This window comes from Culex quinquefasciatus, chromosome 2, assembly GCF_015732765.1.
Source record: "Culex quinquefasciatus strain JHB chromosome 2, VPISU_Cqui_1.0_pri_paternal, whole genome shotgun sequence".
Classification (NCBI taxonomy): domain Eukaryota; kingdom Metazoa; phylum Arthropoda; class Insecta; order Diptera; family Culicidae; genus Culex; species Culex quinquefasciatus.
In genome coordinates, this window is record NC_051862.1 from 142,083,897 (window position 1) to 142,106,566 (window position 22,670).

Consider the following 22,670-nt stretch of genomic DNA (forward strand, 5'->3'; position numbering starts at 1 on the left):
AACGCTGAGCGTACAGAGGGTTTTGCGAGTTTTTTTTTGCGCTTCTACACGAGGTCGTATAACAAGACCGGTAATATGAGCCCTCGTCGGTAATCATAGAGAAAGAGCTCGTTTGGAAGGTTGTGTTTTCTCCCAATTACTTGTGCGATTCAGCAAGCGGTGGCAGGCAGGTTTGGACAGATCAAGTGTTGGTGAACACGTGAGTTGGATTGAGTTGCTTGATTTGGGTTTGGGGTCCTCATTTGATAGTTCGAAGCAGTCTTTCTGAAAAACACTAGAAACTTATTTATTTCAGGTTATGGGAATACCATAATTGAGATCGTTTTCAGCATACACTTAATCTCGACTGTACAGATCAAAATCACCTATACGATGGTCCTCAGATCGGGCAGATCGTGATGACCCCAAGGGTTCCTCTGAAAACGCATCCACTTAATCTGGTAGAATAACCCAAGCCGTACGCTAATCACTTCGCAACAAGAAACCATCATCACCGCTGTTGTTATTGTTGTTGTTGAGCGGGGTGCGTACGAAATTCAGGGCAGCGTCACCTTGGCTTATTCGTGATCGTTCCTTTCGAAAAAAAATGCCCAAAGCTTGTACACAAATCTGGTCTGGCACAGATCTGGTTTGGTTTTGGCGCGAAACCCAGTTGAAGTTGGCGGGAGTTGTAACATTTTTTCGGAATCAATTTTTCATCGTTTTGTTATCGAAACGGGCTGTTGCTCAATGTCAGAGAGTTTACCGATGGCTCAAGTGTGGTATTTAATGTTTTTGCAAAGTACAGCTTTATGTACTCTGACAGGCCGGACCGATGGTCAGATAAAGAAAAGCTTTTAAAGTTTCCTTTGCAGATATTGAACTCAACGCTTCGTCCGACGCGTCCGGAGTCCACACGCAGATTGGTTTCCATCGGCAACAGATCGAACGAAAGTGAAACGCGTCAAGTCAAACAAAACCTCAAAACCAAAAAAAAAACGATCGAATGAAATGAAAAAGTCGAAATGTTGGGTCTTGCATGCACCCATTTGGTAGTTCAATGATTTCTCGTTTTTTTGGAGGTCTTCGTGCAGCGGGTTAACATTTTTATGTAATTATGTTATTATATCATATTTGATTTGTAATTGATTTTTGTTTTCGAGTGTCGTTGATGTGTGGAGAAAACTACTCTGGTTTGTTTTGGTTCGGCCGGTCGGAGTCAATGGCAGACTGCTTGGCAAACTTGGCCGTGATACGGCCCGTCTCGATAGACGCTTGAAGTGCTGACATAGAGCCAGCTTCATTCTACGTTGCATTTTTAACGACATTACGACCATTTGCTCGTCGAACAATGCGCCATAATAATTATCTGCTCGGTGATCAATGTCGATTACTTCATTCAGCTTGCGATCATAATCGCTACGTCTTCTTGCGTCCAACGAAGTCCAAACATGTCTTTATTCATGAACGACCATATAAATTGTCGCCTAAACTAGGTTTTGTTTACGCACAATCACGATGCTCTAATGTCCCTTGTCCTCCCAGATGCGTTGTAGGCACGACCGGCCATTGACGGCACTGAGGGCGAAGCACACCTTGTTGAAAGTCCCATTTTAAATGTTTCAGTCACGTTACTGTGGACTCACGTATGACGCAAAGCTTTGCCCCATTATCGGACACCAACTTTCTTCGCGTCGTGGGACACGACGTTGACGTAATTTTGCGCGTAATATTTTGATTGAGTTGAGCAATTTATCTGTTTACGGAACGTTAAGGAGTTTCCTTGTAAAATTCATCAGTGAAAAGAAATCGAAAACCCGAACATTTTCCCAAACTAAACTCCACTGAAATGCAATTATAAATAAGCTGCTGACATCTATTTGTGGCATTACTACAAAAATCGTGGAGATTTTCCCTTATCCCCTTAAAAAATGGAGAAACAACACTTCCACATCCCTTTTCTTGTTCCTGGAGCGCGCTGGAGATGGCTACGGCCGGCAATGGACGGCTGTCATGGTGTTAAAGATCCGAATCAGATGGAATTGATTTTAAGCCCGATCTACAATGGCAAATCACAGAATGTTGCGTCTGTCACTTTTGCCCCTGTTTACTTTGGTACTTCGATGTCCGGCAGATCAACTTGACGATTGTTTTCGCATCAGTTAAGGTAAGAACAAGATTGTCCGTCAGGCCTTGACGCAAACGCAAAATTCTGCGCCTGTCATCATAGCCTGCCAGTCATCGACCATTCAACAAAGCAACCCATGTAGATTGTTCGACTGACAGCTGATGGAAAAATCGAACTGGCACAGCGTTCTGCGTTCACCACTGCGTCGAACGGACAATCTTGTTCTTAGCTTTAGCGTGAGGCTTTATTCCCAATGATCGATTTCTAGACTACCTGTTTTGCAAAATCATCACATATACATGACGAAATCTAGTCTGCAATCCGCTGAAACCGCTTTGTAATTTGATTGAAAACAAAAGTTTTTTATATGTTCAATATTTGAAATTGCAAAAATAGCAAACCAAAACATATTCAAATATTTAATATTTTCCGCACACATTTCCGCTATTACTTGTACCTATTGCATAATTCGGCAACTCCGCGCGCTCCCAAACTAGGAGTCCGACCCCCCTAAAAAGAAAGCATTTGTTTTAGTGGGCTGCGCACGTGTTGACAGCAAAAGCCGCTGGGGCATTATCTAGCCAGATATATGATATGATGAAGACCCTGATGGTGGTGTGACTATAACGTTTCCACTCTCTACCGCCAGACCCATTGTGTTTCGCGACTGAAAACAGCACCCATTTATGACGTTTCATACGCACGATTTTTATGATAATTGGCTCCACGGGTCTTAAAGGTACGTGAGTTGTTGTGTGTCGGAAATATCGTTTAGAAATTACTTAACTTTTCGTTGTGAATGTGTGTGGTGATTTGCATGTGGACGTTGTTATGATTAAATCTGCACAACCATCATGTGTGCTTATCGTTAAACGGCTATTGTTTATAAACGCATCAGGGTGCTGACCACTTGGTCGATAAGGTTTTATTTATCGCGTGTGTTGAAACGTGATTCACCATGTTTCTTGAATTTGTTTTGTTTCTATTAAAGGAGAATGGGCGAATTTGGTCCAAGGATGTACACGAACGGGACCAACTTTTTTCGAAAGATCTCGCCGAGACATGAAAAAAAGTCTTCTGGACCAACTCTCTAAACCCCGGGGTTCAAAAGTTACAAGCTGTTGAAATATGAGCATTTTGGGTAAAAATGTTCAAAAAAACTTATTTTTGATATTTCTAAAATCATTCATAAAATCTCTGTTTCATTATGGATTTCAATTTTCTTGACTTCATTCGCCGCGTATCAGCAAAAACTATGAGTTCTGATATGTCTTAGCATGATTGAAACATGATTTCTCTTGTTTTTATCCGTTTGAACCGTTGGGCCAAGAGGCATCCCATATAAACAAGTCGAAACTTCAAGGTTTAGAAACCGGATCCGACCCAGATTGTTTCAGTGAGTATGGAAGGCTTCAGTACAATGTTGTAACAACTTATTGGGATGGTCTGAGTCATCCGAGAACTCCTTGGAGTTAAGACCGGTGAGTCTACCACCGTAACAAGCAAGATGTCGGCGGTTTTTGACCACTGATCATACCCGCATGGCTTCAGTGAGTATGGTAGACTACTATGCTGATGTGTTGGAGTGTCCTGGGTTCTCCTAGGACTCCCTGGAGTTAAGATCTGTGGGTCTACTACCGTAACAAGCAAAATGTCGACCGGTTTTGACAACGGAGCATACCCCCATAGCTTCAGTGAGTGTGGTAGACTACTTTACTAATGTGTTAGGATGTCCTGGGTCATCCAAGGACTCCCTGGAGTTATGATCTGTGGAGCTACAGCCGTAACAAGCAAGAGGTCGACGGTTTTTGACCCCGGATCATACCCGCATGGCTCTACAGATCATAACTCCAGGGAGCCCTTGGATGACCCAGGACATCCTAACACATTAGTAAAGTAGTCTACCACACTCACTGAAGCTATGCGGGTATGCTCCGTTGTCAAAACCGGTCGACATTTTGCTTGTTACGGTAATAGACCCACAGATCTTAACTCCAGAGAGTCCTAGGAGAACCCAGGACACTCCAACACATCAGCATAGTAGTCTACCATACTCACTGAAGCCATGCGGGTATGATCAGTGGTCAAAAACCGCCGACATCTTGCTTGTTACGGTGGTAGACTCACCGGTCTTAACTCCAAGGAGTTCTCGGATGACTCAGAACATTCCAATAAGTTGTTACAACATTGCGCTGTAGCCTTCCATACTCACTGAAGCAGTCTGGGTAGGATTCGTTTTCAAAATCTTCAAGTTTCGGCTTGTTTCTATGGTAAGCCTCTTGCAAAAATGGTTCAAACGGATAGAAACAAAAGAATTCATGTTTCAATCATGCTAAAACATATCAGAACTTATAGTTTTCAGTGATACGCGTCGAATGAAGTCAAGAAAATCGAAATCCATAATGAAACAGAGATTTTATGAATGATTTTAGAAATAGCAAAAATTAGATTTTTTGTACATTTTAACCCAAAATGCTCAAACTTCAACAACTTGTAACTTTTGAACCCCGGGGTTTAGAGAGTTGGTCCAGAAGACTTTTTTTCATGTCTCGGCGAGATCTTTCGAAAAAAGTTGGTCCCGTTCGTGTACATCCTTGGACCAGCTCCCATACAAATTTACCCATTCTCCTTTGCATTCGTATTATGACAGAATAGTCTTATGACAAAATACAATTAAAATCTATTTTTGAATAAACTCATCTTTTCGACTTAAGGCGAAAATGGGTACAAGGGTAATTTTTTTACGTTTTCTCCAGACAAATTTAGACAATATTTTAAAATAAGTTTCAAAGTGTGCTTAAAACTCAGCTGAACAGTTTGGCCTCCATTCAATCGTTCTTCCAAATGCCAAACCAAAAGGTCAAGACTCAAGAAATCTAAGAGCCAACTGAAATACGCGCGAAAACCTAATAAAACTTGCACAACAAATAAAAACCTAGCCCATTTTTAAGGCTACTGGTTTGCGAACTGCTTTTTCCACTAAAAGCTCGTAAACTTAAAAGTGATCTGCTCACTTCTCGAGGGAGCTTACGAATTGCTTTCGTGCTCGAGTTTCGATGGCATGGAAATGAAAGGCCATCATCAATGATTTTGCGTACACATTACACCGAGCATGATGGGATTGGCCACACTTGCGATCATGTGTTCGCGCGCATAAATCACCACCTTCTCGCGGGTGGGCAATTTTTGGGGGGTATGTAACCGTCATTTGTTTTCGGTGTATGGGTGTGAGAAAAAAAAAAGAAGTCAAAAACAACAATAATTATCGCACCATATAACCAGGGCTCTAGCGAAAAAAAAAACGAGATTCAAATTCGTTGACCAGACATTATGTCACAAAGTGGGGTGCAACATTGTGGTCAAATTAACACGCAACATGATGTTGGTACCAGGAAAAGAAACAAAAAAAAATCAGCCAATTTCTATGCAAAACCAAAATATTTACCATTCTGTTCTATTCATTGGGCTAGGAAATGGGCACACCGAAAAATGTGTGATTGTTTGCTCGATTGTTTTAAATTGTGTTATATAACAATGCGGTTGTAATTAAATTGTGACTGCTCGCGTTAGCGCACATTAGTAAACAATCAAAAATAGGTCTCTGTGTCAGTCAGTAGTGCTTTCAGTTGTTTGGAGATTTTGGTTTTGTTTCTGATATAATTAACATTTTTTAAATCACCGGTAGATGGTAAATGCCACTTTGCTGTGTTACCAATTGAGAAATATTTCCGTATTAGTGGTTATTTGTATGGATTTAACTTTTTTCAAGGTCTGAGATAAATTTTAGTAAAAATGGTGTCATGTGAGAGAAATAATCCATGACAGGGTAGCTAGTTTTTTGAATTGCTCATCAGATAACTTTCGAATAATTATCAAATGCTTTATTTTCAGACGGTTCCAAAAAGGTTTTCATTTTGCACAAAGTTCTCGACTTTCTCAAAAAACAGTTTTTTACAAGGTTGTGAGATTTTCGATCTCATTTATTTTTCGATATAACATTCGGAAATATTTTTCTGTGTGTAAGTAGGCCGCAATTTTTGTTATATCCTGGATTATGATCAAGATTCATTGTAAAAATAAAAAGAAAAATAAATCAGGAAAATATTTACAAGGTAGTCAAAATACAGTGTTATAAATTCAATATGCCAAAATCAGTTTATGTTTTTTCTAACTATTGTCATAAGTTTTATAAATATCTTAATTTCATTAAAGTGACATTTAAAAACAAATGCATTTTAAATCACCGGTAGTTTCAATTTAGTTTATGTTAAAAATCTTTGAAATCAATAGAAAAATTAACTTATTTGATCTTGTAGACCAATCTTTAATAAACCTATTGGTAAACTAAATTGAAACTGGATTCCTATAGTTTTATTAAAGATGGGTCTACAAGATCAAATAAGTTAATTTTTCTATTGATTTCAAAGATTTTTAACATAAACTAAATTGAAACTGGATCCATTTTGCTAACAGAAAATGCATTTGTTTTTAAATGTCACTTTAATGAAATTAAGATATTTATAAAACTTATGACAATAGTTAGAAAAAACATAAACTGATTTTGGCATATTGAATTTATAACACTGTATTTTGACTACCTTGTAAATATTTTCCTGATTTATTTATTTTTCTTCTTATTTTTACAATGAATCTTGATCATAATCCAGGATATAACAAAAATTGCGGTCTACTTACACACAAAAAAATATACATCATTCATGATGTAACCCTTTTGCACTTCATTAAACATTTAAATTTACATGCAATTTGATGTAAATTTGCCACAAATTATACGTAAAAACTTGATTTTACGTATGATTCACCCTTTTACGTCGAATCTCAAGTTTACATCAACTGAGTTTACATGTAATTCATTTTTTCCGTGTCGAGTAAATTGACATATTTTTTTCTGTGTAGGCTAGTATGATCTTTATTCAATCTTTTTTTTAGTCTGTTTGAGGCAAAAAATAAAGAAATAATTAATTTCAAATTAAAAAAAATCAACAGAAAGTATCAAAAATGCATTTGAAACAATGAAACAAGCCAAATCCCCTAAGGCTTATTGCTCAGAAAATTAAAATGTTCTTCTTTGCAATATTTTAAAAACATGTTAGTTTTATGTACTGAATACGGTTAATCTGAATGATTTTCTTTTTTATGGTGCTTACGTCCCCGGGCAAACGGTAATAACATAAATCATGCCATTTCAAAAACAAATACTGTTAAAATAACAGAAAGTGTTATGGAATCTTTTTGAAAATCAATTTTATGTTATCATAACAAAATTATTTCCAACTGTTATTGATAATACCTCCAACCAATGCTTGACAAGGGATCTATCACTGAATGGGAAAGCTTGATATTTGATAGAATTTTCTGTCAGCGATCAATTTACAAAACGAAATTTGATCGCTGACACACAGCGTAAAGGCTAATCTGCAGATTGGAAGGAAAGGGGTCAAGAAACAGCTTTACGAACGGCAGGACAAAAGAGAGGGAACGTTTTCTTGGGGCTTTTCTTCACCCTCTCTGGCTTTCTTTCGCTACCGCTGCTGCCCATTTGATTTTTTTCTTGACCGGTTTCTTCCGAAGTGCATATACATAAACACGTAAACGTAAACACGGAATCTTGGTAGAATGTCAAACGACCGTTCTCTGAGCGATTGTATTTCTGGAGTTTTTTTTTTTTTTTTTGAAAAGGACCAATAAACCAAATTTTCAGTTTTTGCATTTTGGGTGTTTTTTATGTCAGGGGTATAGGGTTAAGGCGGTTTCAAAAACACCCAAAAAGCAAAAACGAGAAATTTGGTTCATTGGACCTTTTCAAAAAAAACTCCTGATTTCTAGAGGAAAGACAATGGTTGTTTGAGTGACTTTGCATAGCACTCATTCGTTTGTGTGTGAAATGATCGAAAGTAGAATGTCAAAATCAGGTTGTCATGGTGAAAATGATTGGAGTGTGCTGTCACCTATCACAAACAAAGTCGAAATTTCGTAAGCACTAGTTGGAGGCAGTTTTTGGGATAATCGGATTAGTTATTCTATTATCATAAGAAATAATAACAAAGATTTGTTCGAAGAATAACTGAAAATGTTACTAGTCTGTTATTACAATAACAATCCAATGACAAATAATTCATAACGACGAATAACAAATCTTGTTATAAATTGTTGGGAGGCAACCACCCAAACAGCTCCATGGAGATGATCGTGGTGTCGATCAACAAATCGCAATGTGCTACTGTGTGCGATCAACTGTAACTTTTCATTCCTAGTCTGACGATTCTTCAATAAAGACAGTTTTCTAAACCTCCTCTGAATTCATCATAAATAACATAAAATGTTATTGGCCTAGTATTTTCAAATATCAAAAAATGTTATTCCCAAGTTATTTCCGTCTGCTCGGGTCCTTTTGAAGAAGTTAGCAAGAATTTTTAGTTTTCATAAGAAATTTTATTAATCCTTCGTTTAGGCCGTTGCAAATTTGTTTTTGGAGTTTATGTCCCTCGACTCTGGTCGGGGTCGAGGGGGGAGGGGAAAAATATTGAAATAACAAGCCATGGGCTCAACCAGGGTTACCAGGTCAAAATTAGAAAAATCTGGCAAAGTATCGATCAAAAGTCTGGAAAAATCTGGCAGACGAAAATCTAACCATTCTCAATGGTGAAGGGAAGGAGGAAAGGAATTAGTTCAAAAAATTGAAGAATTCAGGTTGTTAATTGATTGTATGACCTAAAAAATGTTTCATTTACATTCCCTCTAAGAAAAACTCATTCAATTTTTATTATTATTTTCAATTGAATTCGTTCATTTTAATCAAAAAGTTGTTCAAAATGGGCATGAAGTAAAAAATCTGGCAAAATCTGTCAAAATCTGGCACTGAGAAGGATGAATCTTTTTTCTGGCTGACACTTGAAAAATCTGGCATTCTAGCAATTAATTAATTTTAGATTTTACGACTACTCGTTGAATATCAAGTTTAATTTTTAATGAGAGTCGCTTTATTCTGTCCATTTGGGTTGTGTTGAAATTTTATTGATCATTTGTTATATGGAATTATCTGTGATTGGAGGAATCTAACAACCTTACATTGTATTTTTTTAATAACTTCGTTTCTTTCTATTTTCCTTACAGGTACGTTTCCCAATTTTAACAAACCTGCAATTTAAGGTAAATTCACACATCATCGTACCGCATTCGATCACCCAAGTCACACAACAAAATTATATACGATCGAGCCGTGCTTTCCTTCCCGCGGACGGCTCACAATTCAGTGACAAATCGACGGGGGGAATCAGCCGGAATCATCTAGCTTTTTCTTTACATAACATTTTTGTTTGGCCGCGCGCGCGTTCCATTCTATAATATTTCGCTCAACTTTGAAAAAGAAAAAAACGACTCTCTCTCTCGCTTGCATAACCACACTCCACAAACTAACTCCATTCCTGAACCCGGTGGAGTGACATTTTCTGCGCCAACATGCGCGGATTGGATCATTTCTGGCTGGCTGAAACGATTCGTAGTTTTATGAAGTTCAATAAGTCTTACCTCGAGGGGTTTCTTACGTATTAAATTTGGATTGTTATTTTAGTGCAATAATGAGGGCCATTAATCCTCCTCTTTTCGCAAGTAGACCGACATAGAATTGGCCGTTGAGGTTTGCTTTATTGAGGCATTAAAAGTGGAAGAAATGGTGTACCACAGCTAGCAATTATTTGCCACCGCCGAAAGAAGGCATAACCGTTTGTATTATCACCATTTCACCGTTGACTCAATGACGAGATGGTTCGTGTAGCTCATCAAAGACATCAACCAGGAAACATGAGCTGCAACCGTGGTTTGTCGATACTAAGGCCCCGAAGTGTGCCCCACTGAGGTTTCCCGCAATAACTCATCGCTCGACGGCGGTGGCCGACAGCAGCGGCGACGTGTTAAATAAATTAATAAATTTAAAGAGCCTCATCATTTGAGGCGGTGACTTCCCCAGTTAAGGCACAGCTGCGGGCTCAAAACGTTCGACAGAATGCAGTGAGAAAAAGTGGAAAAAATTATTGAAAACCTAAAATCCTACATTTTTGTTTGATTTGAATTTCATCAAGATTCTCGAAAATAAATATTAACCTAAAGTGGTCACTTTTGCGCACAGTGTCCTCCAACATCAACGTTCACCAGAGTTTGAGCCAGGAAATGAGTTCAACTTGGTCATTAGCATGGGTAGAACTCGTCACCACAGAGTCCAGGACGTCCACAACCTGCAAACCCACAGGGCCTTCCCAGCGGTTAAGCAAACACTCTTGAAAAAGGCCCTGGTCCCTCCCCCGCACGACTTGAACTCACCGCGCCGGTCTATTGCCGGGTGGAAAAACGAGTTTCAGCAGAATACGCTTTACGACTTCTAATGGGCGCTGAGAGTTCGAGTGTGGGACACACGAGGAGGTCTAGCTTTCGCGATCTAAGCGGTGTGCACAGGGCTTGGCCCCGGGTGGAGAATCATCGCCTTCGATGCAGATGCATTGCAGCAGCCCGAAACAGAGCTGTGCTGCGGGATGAACCGCCCGAGTGCCTATTGGGAAACCTGTTTCAGAACTCATCGATAACCTTTTGTCAACACTACTGATGGGGGGAAGGTGGACCAGTGCCGCGATGGCATTTCGAGCAGAACGGTTGTTGTTGGAAAAATCGTGGAACTAACTTTGTCTTGGAATTCTGTAAGAATTTGAATGAAATAATATACACATTTTTCCGATCATTTTCATTGTTCATGTAACCGAAGGAAATACATTTTTATGTTATTTTATGTTTTTTCTCGTCATATGCTTTTTCTTTATTTTTTTCTTCTTATTTGATGTAATAAGACATGAATCACACACACACACACAAATTGCAATAAATTGAAAAAGGTCACAATTCAGGGTATGACGAAAAACCTCAATAAATAAAGGAAGTTGAGGAAATCACTTGTTCAATCCTTTTTTTTAACAGCCTCCCATAAAATTAGTGGAAGAATTTGTGTTTACAAATACTCAGAAATATTCATAAAATCCAAGCTCATGATATTTTTTTTTATTTTGAGAAGTAATATTGATTAAAAAAATATTTGTCCATTTTGAGGTTTACTCTTGTACATTTTAAGACTTGATATCATTTATCCTCTACAACCCAACCCCGCCTCTAGACGGGCTCTGGCTTAAAAATTCGCCAAAAGTATTTTTTTTCAAACAATTTTTAGTTCTTTAAAAAGCATTGAAAAAAGAAATCTTAAAACTTGAGATGATTTCGGGGTTAGAAGTTTGACATGGTTTTTTGCCAATGTTTTGTATTTTTACCAAAATTGTTTATTTTTGCCTTCCTCACCTTACTGAGGAAAGGTTATAAAATCACTCGAAAAACGAAATTCTTAATTTTACCTTCTAGACCCACCTTCTTGTATACATATCGACTCAGAATCAAATTTTGAGCAAATGTCTGTGTGTGTGGTGGGATGTTGATAAAAAAAATTGCACTGGATTATCTCGGCACTGGTTGAACCGATTTGGACCGTATTGGTCTCATTCGATCCGTCTTGGGGTCCCATGAGTCGCTATTGAAAATTATAAAGTTTAGTAAAGTACTTCAAAAGTTATTCTTAAAAAACGATTCTAACAAAAGTCCAGAAGATTGTAAAAAGGGTGGTTTTTGTAAGAAACTCCGTCATGTTATACATTTTTAGAAAGGTATTCAAAAGACCTTTCCAATGAGTTCAAAAGATTGAAGATCTGACAACCTTATCAAAAGTTATGCGCACTTAAGTGTTATTTATGCACTTTTTAGAGGCCGGATCTTATATATTTCGATGAGAACGTTGTCCGGATCTACCATGCGACCTGTCAATGGATAGGTGATCAAAAAACCTTTCCAACGAGTTCAAAAGATTGAAGATCTGACAACCCTATCAAAAGTTATTAGCACATAAGTGCCCTGTGAGGAAGGCAACAACCATCTAAGGGTGGATTAGGTAACGTTTTTAAATTAAAAATAAGTATGCAGTTATTTCTGAATGTCCCATACTATGCCTCTTCTTATCACTCTATAGCAAAAAAAGTGAAAAACTTGCAAAAATTGTAAAAAGTAAATGTGAAAAAAAGAAACCTGAAAAGGCAAAAGCTTCATGAAAATGGTCGTTGAATAAGCCAAATACTATCAGAAGCATTATTATATGTTTGTTAGATAAATGCAAACAAAAATACTATTAATAAAACTGCAACCAAACATAAAACAAGTTAAGTAAAGTTTTGCGTGGAACAAATACTGTTTAAAATGATCTCCTGGTCACGAAAATTGAAAAATATAAAAACACCTGCAGCCCAACGGTTTTTAGAATAAATTATTAGAATCTCTTGTTAAACCGATTTTTTTCTGTCTCAAAATATTGAAAAACTCAAATTACTGGTTTATGAAATTCAAAATATCAGTTGAGAATATTTAAAAATCAATACATAAAAATCAATTTTTCAACCATCTTGATCTTTTAAAAGCATTGGAAAGAAGAATTTTCAATTTTTTAGAAAATTGTGGGGTTGGTAGCTACATTTGTTCTAAGTGACTTTGCCAATGTTTAAAAAAAAAATTTTTTTTAGGGGTCAACTTTGGCTGTGTCTTTTACTAACATTTCCTGAATGTGTTGAAAAATTCGGTATGCAGTAATTTTGTGATGTCTCAGACTATGCCTCTACGCATTTTTTACAATTTAAATGATAATGGTATCATTTTATAGCAGAAAATGCGAAAAACAAGCAAAAAAATTAAAATGACTGTAAAAACGTGAAAAAAACTAGAAAGGCTAAGGGTAATGAAAAGAGGTAATTGAATAGGCCAAATACTATCAAAAACAAACATAAACCAAACAAGATAAATGAAAATTAAAATACTAAAAATGAAACAAGAAAAACTTAAAACAAGAGAAGTTAAGTTTTTTGTAGAACAAAAGTTACTCAAAATAACCTCCTAAACAAGGCAAAAATAAAAAAACTCGAAAAAATTAGGCATTACAGGATTAATACAAAAAATAATTTATAACTGCTAAGTTAATTTTTTAATCAATATTTAATTCATATTTTAAATTCAAAATCGTTCAATTTGAATTTTGATCACCAATGCCTGTCCACTCCTTATCAAAAAATAGTCATGAGAAAGATACTGACATAATTTTCATAATTCTCTGGAGTAATGAACTATTTGAAATAATTATTGTTTTTGATGAAGAACAAACCTAAAAAATTACATCAATACCACTTAAGTAACAAAACTTACGACATGGTTTTCAGAACTTCCAACATTTAGACTCATGAGAAGGTCTCTCAATTGGATCTGGATCAAGATCAAAGATTCAAAAAGAACGTTAATATCACAAAATTTGAAGGACATCGAAATTTAATTGCAAAATTCAAATAATTTTTCATGAAGGAGAAATGGAAATTTATTTTTAATATTGATGAAATAGTAAAAATATACTCAAAACTGATGTTTTAAATTTAAAACAATTACAATTAAAAAAACAAAAAAATTTATTTTAAGCCCAATTTTTATGTTTAACAAATTACATTATTGCAGTTGTTTTTCTTTTTTTCGCAAAAAGTTCAAAAGCGTCCTACAAAAATAAAAGTTATACAATGTATTTCAAATAGTTAACAATATTTTTTTCAATGGAAATGGTCTAATCAAATTTGGGATTTTTTCATGATTTATTAATTTTGAGGACTTGTAGCAGACATAAAATTTTGATTGGTAAATTTTATTCTTTTGTCTTAAAATTTATAAAATATTTTTGCTTAAACTGAAAACAGACCGGGAGTGAATTTTTATTTAGTAAGAACCGAGGAACACAAATTCTGCAAAATATTATTACCAAAATTAGACGAGAACAAGAAAATTTATCGAAAAAAATTAAGAATTCAGGAATATTCATGTATTGCTTGAAATTCAGCTTTCTTTTTATTGACACAACTTTTTACGATCGTTTACCACATCTTCATCCTTTTATTCTCCCTTCCAGAGTCCGTTTTCGTTCGTCAACTGAATTCAACATCCAATTAACACACCATCGCCAGTTTGTTGTTGTTTTCTTGTTTCTCGTTTTTCATGTCTTTTCTGGGTTATCTCTGCCTCTCCATACAAACTGTCCAGCAAGCCTTACTTTTAATGTGTTCAACGTTGATGACCCCTGTACACATGTGTGCTCTTCCTCCGAAAACCTACTGACCTGTTGTGTCTGCGCCTCCTGGTGTAATTTATTCAAATCTACACAGATTCCGGTCAACAACCCTTGATGGCGAGCTCGACGACGACTCTTGATACTCGCTGAACACGAGTCACACACAGCACAACCCCGGCGATGCTAAGGGGACACTTCCTTCGGTGTTTGGAAACCCTTGAACGCTGTTCACAACAGCACCACTTTCGTTGGCGCGATCTTTTTCTTCTCGTTTCAAACGAAACTCGCAGACGCTCACTCGCAACCACTTTCGTTTAGTCGCGCGCGCGATCCTTCTATTTTTGCACACTCTGCAAGAGTTGCTATCACTATGTAGTTGTTTTTATTTTGTTGTGCACTGGATAGAGTGAGATAACAGCCCACGATATCGGCGCAGTACTTTCGCAGCTGTGCAGCGATAAAACACTTCAACGGGGTTGAGCAAGCGAACTCAACGGACTGCAACTGGACTTGTTTTTCTCGAGAAATGCTCGACCGTAAACATACCCTGTTTATCTGTACCGATACCAGGCTGGACGATCCCAACTTGGACCCTTGGACTAACACGACCCGAAAGAAGCCCTACTTCGAAGTTGACGACCAACCGAGAACACTAAGAAGCAACAATTCTAATAAAGAGGCACCACCGCGGACAAAACACGTGCGTCTGGCTCGAGAGTCAGCGCAATACTTGCCGAGGGGTTCGCGGCGCTGATCCGGGCAAAGCTGGAGCTCAAGCCGACCAAGCCAAACAACTCAGTATAAACAACTGGAAAGTATCGTGCGCGCGAGAGAGCGAGCAGAGCGTTAAGTCGGTTTGCGAGCGACGCAGTTCAACGGTGGTTGTTCTCAGCTGTGAATTAATCCACAGTCTGGCGAAGAGCTGGATAAAACCTAAAGGTCGCGGCTTAGTTGACTACAAGCCTACTTATGTACCGAGTTCCCGTGTGAGATGGGAAACCACGCTAGAGTTGGGAGAGTGGAAGCATAAAACATAAGCAGTGAGCTGAGCTGGTGAGGTTCTCTTGCGACGTGGTGTAGAGCAGCATAATGATTTGGGTTGGTCGAAGAAACCAAACAGGCGTCGTGCAACATGGCGATGTAATGTTGCGCGACAAGCGGACACTTCCCGAGGTTTAGAAAGTTAAAGGATAAGGTTTAATTCAGGTTTTAGCAAATCAAAGCTAAATATTGTCGAAATGGGATTATTTTATATTTTTGAAGTTTTGGGATGTACTTAGTGTAAGAAAAAGTAATGCTTGCTTTTTATCCGACAATTACATTTATTTATTTTTTATACAAAAAACAACACGTTTGAAAAATAATTGCTCCAAACGAATTTTAAAAAAACTGCTGTTGGAAGAATAAATATGGAGGGCTACTCATTATTATTATTGTTGGCCACAAATGTTTTATTTATAAAAAAAATGTCAATAAATAAATATCAGGTATATGGGAAATTCTCATACGTTTGGCAGGACACTTTCCTTTTTCCATCTAATTCACTGATGTTCACGTTAATTCAAATTAAAACGCCTTTTAGTAGCTGTAACTGATTGTCAAAGCGCTGATATTTTAACCAACATTAAGCAGGATTCAGAAATGGAGTAAGGAATGATTTTATATGGAAAAATAAAATAAATATAATTTAACCTTTCCTTCCATTCTCGACTGACAAAATGGCCTAACTGTAATCGCTAGGCTTAGTGATTTTTCACGCTCAAAAATTGCAAATTTCACGGGGACCTTAATTTCAAAACACCAAATTTCACGGAAATTTCGCGGAAAGTGAAAAATGTTAAAATAACTATCAAAATCATAAACTAAACTTACGGAAACTACTTTTTGCTTTATTTATAATGTTTTCAATAAACTTAAACAGTCTTAACGTTCAACGTGACACTCAAAAAAACTTTTAGTAATTTAAAAAAAGTCCACTTGGTTTATGGATGGGCTCTATATCTAGAGCATGCGTATTGTCATTTATTGAGCTGCTTTTTTAATGTTTGACTAATATAGCTAAACAGTTTTCGCTGATTTGCTACTATTTTATTCTTTACATTTTATTGAATTTCATATCAAAGCCAAATTCAACAAAACATGTTATATTGTTACATTATTAACTTTTATTGTGACATTTTGCCCTGTTGGAAATATTTTTAGAATTTTCATCTCACTTTTCAAAAACAAAATTTAAAATCGATAGGCAAAAATAATTTTATCTGTAACTAACCCAAGTAACATTTTTTCCAGGAGTTCTACAAGAGCTCTTCAAGATAGCTACAGCATAGCAGTTTGGACCGCGGTAGGACAAAACTCTCTTCAAGTACTCTTCCAAACTCCTGAAGAAGTTTTGAAGGGAATTTTATCCTACCGCGGTCCAAACTGCTATGCTGTAGCTATCTTGAAGAGCTCTTGTAGAACTCCTGGAAAAAATGTGACTTGGGAAATCTTCAAAATTTCATTTAAATCCGAACAGAAAACATTTTTTTTTTAATTTCCACGGGGGCCATTCACCCAAATATTGAAATATCGTGAAAATTAAACAGGGCAAATTGTCTTAAAGTTGACTTTAAAGATAAAAAAAACTAACTAATAAATAATAATTTAATGTTGAATAACCAAGCATGAGTCTTTTTATTTCTTTTTAAATTATATGTTCCAAATCTCAAATTAATAATAACTAAATTGTTATAAAGGCTAATGAAAATTTAAGTTTCCTAAGTAAAATTGATAAAATATATTTTTTAGAGTATCAAGTAAATAGCAATCTATATTCTCAATATTTTTCTTTACTCTAATGAATTTCAATTTGTCTATTTTTTTGCTCCTCCGTTAAATCATTGACCGGACGCAAAGGGAAAGACAACTTTTTTCACTGAATGTTACTTTTACATGAATGTTTGCTTTTAATTGCTTTTGTAAAAAAAACAATGAAATTAAAAAATAAATTTGTAGAATCTCAAACAAAATATCACAAAACACTTGTTCAATCAAATTAAACAAGTTTCGGTTGAAAATGCAGAGTTTATTAAAAATTGCGGGAATATTTTTTTTTCTTTGACTGATTTTTATTAACATCATTTAAGTTTTCGCAGCATTCACTTCTTAGTAAATGTTCTATCAATTTCATGTTAATGTAGATTTTGTTAACAATTTTTCAAATGGTTCTTATGACATTTTTCAATTGAAAACTAATTAAATTTACTAGAAAAGTCTTTTATGAATGAAATATTGATTATGTTATTATTTTAATGAATTGATTTGAGAAAATTGATAAATTTCACGGAGTTTCGCGGGAATCTTCAAATTTCACGAATTTCACGCTGTCCGCGAAATCGTGAAAATTCACTAACCCTACTAATTAAATTTACTAGAAAAGTCTTTTATGAATGAAATATTGATTATGTTATTATTTTAATGAATTGATTTGAGAAAATTGATAAATTTCACGGAGTTTCGCGGGAATCTTCAAATTTCACGAATTTCACGCTGTCCGCGAAATCGTGAAAATTCACTAACCCTAGTAATCCCAAAGCCCCAATCCCCAATCCCAAGCCAAAAATAACAGAACTATTATAGTAGTTTATGCAACAAGTTGCAAAAAGAAGATTTTTTTCAGTACGAGTCGCACATTTATCCAACGAAGTTCACCGAGTTGGATAAGTACGAGGAGTGTTGAAAAAAAAAAACAGTTTTGCAACGAAAAGTTTAACTTTTCAGCATCCATTTCAGTGCTCAAATGTAGAACTTTTCAGCATTTATGTTGAAAAATATTACTATTCAATTTTGTTATTCTAGGTACAGAAAAGTATGCTTTTTCATTGTTCAAAAATGACAAGAAAAGTAAGTAGTTTCACGACGGAATTGCAATCAGTACTTTTTGCTGACAAACAAATGCTACAGCCTTTTTTTCAGCACTGAAATGAATGATGAATGGTTAAACTTATAAGCACTTGTTTTTAAAAGAAATATTTTTCAACATTATTTCGATATGAACGGTGTATAGACTAAATACTTGGAAATTTTACTTACAATTTATTTATAAACCACTTACAATTTATTTATAAAACGTTGCTTACAATTCCGCTTAATGAATGGAATTTTATGTCAAACATCCGTGTGTTAAGTAAATTTACCGTTCAAATAAAAAAAAATATTACTTTTACCAGTACTGAAAATTTCAAGGCGCAAAATAAAATTTGCAATTGAAAATGACATTTTTTTGTTAAAGTTTACCCTTTTTAAGTTATAGGCATTAAGGTTTTTTTTCGATAAATGTTCAGTTTTTTTTGGCAATTAAAAAATACTTCACCAATGCAAAACATATTGCTGAATTACTAAAAAAATTATTCTAAATGTTGAGCAACTCTCTACGAAATCGGCATATTTCGACCATTTTTATTTTTTGTATTTATTTTTTTATTTGGCTCAACTTTTGTGAGGGCCTTCCCTATGACCAAATAAGCTATTTTGTGTCATTGGTTCACCCATAAAAGTCTTCATACAATTTTGGCTGCTGTCCATACAAAAATGGTACGTAAATATTCAAACAGCTGTAACTTTTTAGTGATTTTTCTGATGTCTTCGGCAAAGTTGCAGGTATTGTTGAGGACTATTGAGAAAAAATAGGTACACGTAAAAAAATTGCAGATTTTTTATCAACTTTTTTTTCACAAAAACTGAGTGCATAATTGACAAAGGGAGCGCGTGGCCGTAAAAAATATTCGGAGTGAAAAGTGATTTCTTTTGTGATTTTTAAAGCCCTTCCTATATCATCGTTGATCGGAAGGCACGGCGTCGGGTGGATTGTGTTTCAATTTTTCGAATAAGGTTTAATTTTTTTTTGCGGTGAAAAAGCCATTTCTATATAATGAACGAAAGACGCACTGACAATTTGGATCGTTGAGTTAATAGTGGAGCAAAATAACTGTGTGTGAGTGATTTTGTGTGTTAACCAGAAAGACCTTCCCATAGCATCGTTACTCGGAAGGCTCGCCGACGGGTCTGTTATGAAAGTCCTCCCCATAGCGTCGTAGCTCGGAAGGCATCGAAAAGCCAATACCTTATCCTACTAACCCAAACAAATATTAATCACGTGATGCTTGAAGGAGATGCTGTGGATTCAACGGTCTCAAGCGGTATCAACAAGTATATAGCGAAAAACTATGTGCTTGATGAGTCTGCAACTTCAACTATCGGACTAACATTCCTCCCTTTCGTTGAACTGCAGGCTTCTTGGGAGGGCGCCGGTATTGACTAATAAAGTCGGGGTCTTCAGGGGTTAAACAGTGAACGGATGGTTGGCTCCCACTGATCATTTTTGATTCATTGTTTAACTTCAGCTGATCTGTTAATAACGGAGTAGCAGCTCATTGGCAGTCAACCATGCTCATGCTCATGCTCAACTTTTTTTTTCACAAAAACTCAATTTCCCAAAATACGTATTTTTTTAGTCTTCGGCAAAGTTTTAGGTATTGTTGAGGACTATTGAGAAAAAAAATAGGTACACGGAAAAAAAATTGCAGATTTTTAATCAACTTTTTTTTTTCACAAAAACTCAATTTCCCAAAATACGTCTTTTTTGATTTTCGAGATTTTTTGATATGTTTTAGGGGACAAAAACCCACAACTTTTGAGCCAAAGAGAAACATGGTCAAAAAATCTGCCGCTAAGTTATGATTTTTTTGAAAAAATAGTGATTTTTGGAAAAATACAAAATTACATGCAAAAACAAATTTGACGTAATGTTTTAATGTAAAATTGAATTTGCAATCGAAAAGTACAGTCATCCCTCATATTCGGAACAGTTTACAGATCGGCCAATGTTCAAAAAATCATAACAAATCGATAATTGAACATAATGATTTGTGAATGCTCATGTGAATGCTTTTCTTGCGATCTTTCGATTGATGTATAGACCGGTTGTACATTTTAACATTTTATATCAAGTTTTTAAAGAAAAACATTGACTCTTGAAATCCACAAATTCGGAACATTTTTTTCTTACAATGTAAACAAACTTTTTTTTCTCTCTCCAGGAGTACATTTTTTTACAAAAAAATGACTTCACACTCTGAAATTAATAAAAATCTAGCTTAGTGATGTTATAAACATGGTCTGATAACTTTTTTTATTGTGAAAATATCAATTATGGAAGGCCCAATAACATGCCACAATTATGGCAATTTGGAGACAGTGTTTTGCTGCTCTGGATAAAATAGTCTTGAAATGAGGTTTTTGTTCAAAAAGTACTATTTTTACTAGTGAAATAGCAAGAGAATGTTCAAATAAAGGTCCTAAAAATAGCAGGGACGACAGAAAAATTGCATTTTGCATCCCATTGACAAATTACCACAAAAGTGTTCCGAATTTGTGGGTGTCCCGAATATGTGGGGTGACTGTACTTTACAGATTTTTTGGGCTCTGTTTTCAATATATAGCCACCGAAAGTAGGATTTTAGTGAAATATTTGCAGTTTTTTGATTTTTAAAAATAGTGACTTTGAGTGACCATTTCCAAAAATATTTTTTTTGAAAATTTCTGAAAATTTGCTAAAAAATAGTTTAAGAGACATTGAAGATTGGACCTCTGGTTGCGTAGATACAACCGCTTTAAGAAAAAGATGCAGGAAAATTGAAGTTTTCTTAGTCTCACTAAAACAACCCACCATTTTCTAATGTCGATATCTCAGCAACTAATGGTCCGATCATCAATGTTAAAACATGAAATTTTCGTGAAATTTCCCGATCTTTTAAAAAAAAATATTTTGAAAAAAAATAATTCAAGACTGGCATTTGAAATTGGCGTAATATTCAATGTTTGGCCACTTTTAAAAAGTTAGTCTTGATTCAATTTTTTTAAAAATATTGCTACTGAGTTCAGCCTCTTAAAGTTAAAATGTGGTGAAAATGAGTTTTCTCAGTGTAATCGAATTTGCTCTCATATCAACTCGCGATGTTTTGGAAACTATTGGTTCAATTTTCAATATTGAAAAATATAACTTTTGTGAAATTATCTGTTCTTATTTTCAAAAATGGATTCTAAATTTAAAAATCTTGTCTAGCTTATGAAAGTGTAAAAAAATGTCCTTTTAAATAGTTACACTTTGTTATAAAAATTATCAATATTATTTCTAAAGAAAAGTGCTGAACATTTTCCTAAAGTTTAAATTTTTAACATTGTAAATTGAATCAATAGTTTCCGAGTCTGTTTCTCAGCAAAAATGTAAAATGTGTGGAATTTCTTTAACTTTTCAAAAGTATTTTTTCATCTGTGCATCAGTTTTTCCCTCGTACCTTTTTTCGGAAGAGTCCCTAGAGTGCTCCCTCATCATAACCTACAACTTTGCTGAAGACAACAAATCGATCAGAAAACCCCTTCTAATGCCCATTTTGTTTTACCTGCCCGCAGAATTGTATGGGACCTTATATGGAAAAACTAATGATGCAACAAGGCTTCATTTGACAAAGGGAATATATGAATATATAAAACGTGAAAAAGTGTGAAAATCTGGAAAAAAAATTGCCAAATTTAGAGAATTTCTCAAATACTTTTCGCCATAATCTTTTTCCCGAATAAAAGTAGAAAACTAAATCAGTAACTTTAAATTCGACGTCGTCGTGCTAACTTGTCGCACCCGCCATTTTGACGTTCCGAGAAAAACGCGTTTTAATGTTTGACCTTGAATATACAAAAACGAGAGCACGCAATGTAAACAATAACAAACACGTTTTGTTTGGCTGACCATTCTGTGCATTGTCCCAAAGTTTGGTTGAAGTTGGTTGCTGGAGTCCCGAGTTATAATTACAAATGTTTACGGTAGTCTAGCTTGTACGTGCGACAAACGCATCCTGACTTTCCTGGCCTGAAATCCCTTTGGCCTTTTGTCGCACTTACATCAATTTTCATGGAGTGACAAGATAGCACGACAAGATTGAAACTACTTTCATATGTAAAGTGACAAAAATGCACGGAGTTTTTCGGTTTTTGTTGAATATCTCAGGATTGAAATCGAATTTTGGGGATCTGTGAAGGTCAAAAGGTGAGGCATTGTGAGCTGCACAAAATGGCGTTCTTAACTCAATTTGGCCCAAAATGCACGTACGACAAGTTAGCACGATGGCGACGAATTAAGATCTTTAAGTTTATTAAGCCCTATTAAAAATCATTAATTCAACAACGATTGAAAATGTGTTAGTTCTAGATTTAAATGACAAAGAAATTTGCCCAGCCTTCAATTTCAGGCACCCTTCTTCGAGCCACGTAGCCCAGTGGTAACGCTTCCGCCTCGTAAGCGGTAGATCGGGGTTCAAATCCCGGCTCGGACCAACA

General features: G+C 35.7%; 2 protein-coding genes across 2 annotated transcripts in view; one reads left to right on the plus strand and one right to left on the minus strand.

Moving 5' to 3' along the window:
* Positions 1-15,069, minus strand: part of LOC6037104 (alpha-N-acetylgalactosaminidase) — a 96,202-nt gene extending 81,133 nt beyond the window's left edge. The window contains exon 1 of the mRNA XM_038258446.1: positions 14,346-15,069. The gene's annotated coding sequence lies outside the window, so the exon portion shown is untranslated. The remainder of the gene's footprint in view (positions 1-14,345) is intronic.
* The window catches only part of LOC6037102 (6-phosphofructo-2-kinase/fructose-2,6-bisphosphatase 1), a 145,518-nt gene that overhangs the window by 93,083 nt on the left and 29,765 nt on the right, over positions 1-22,670 (plus strand). The gene's annotated exons all lie outside the window — the stretch shown is intronic.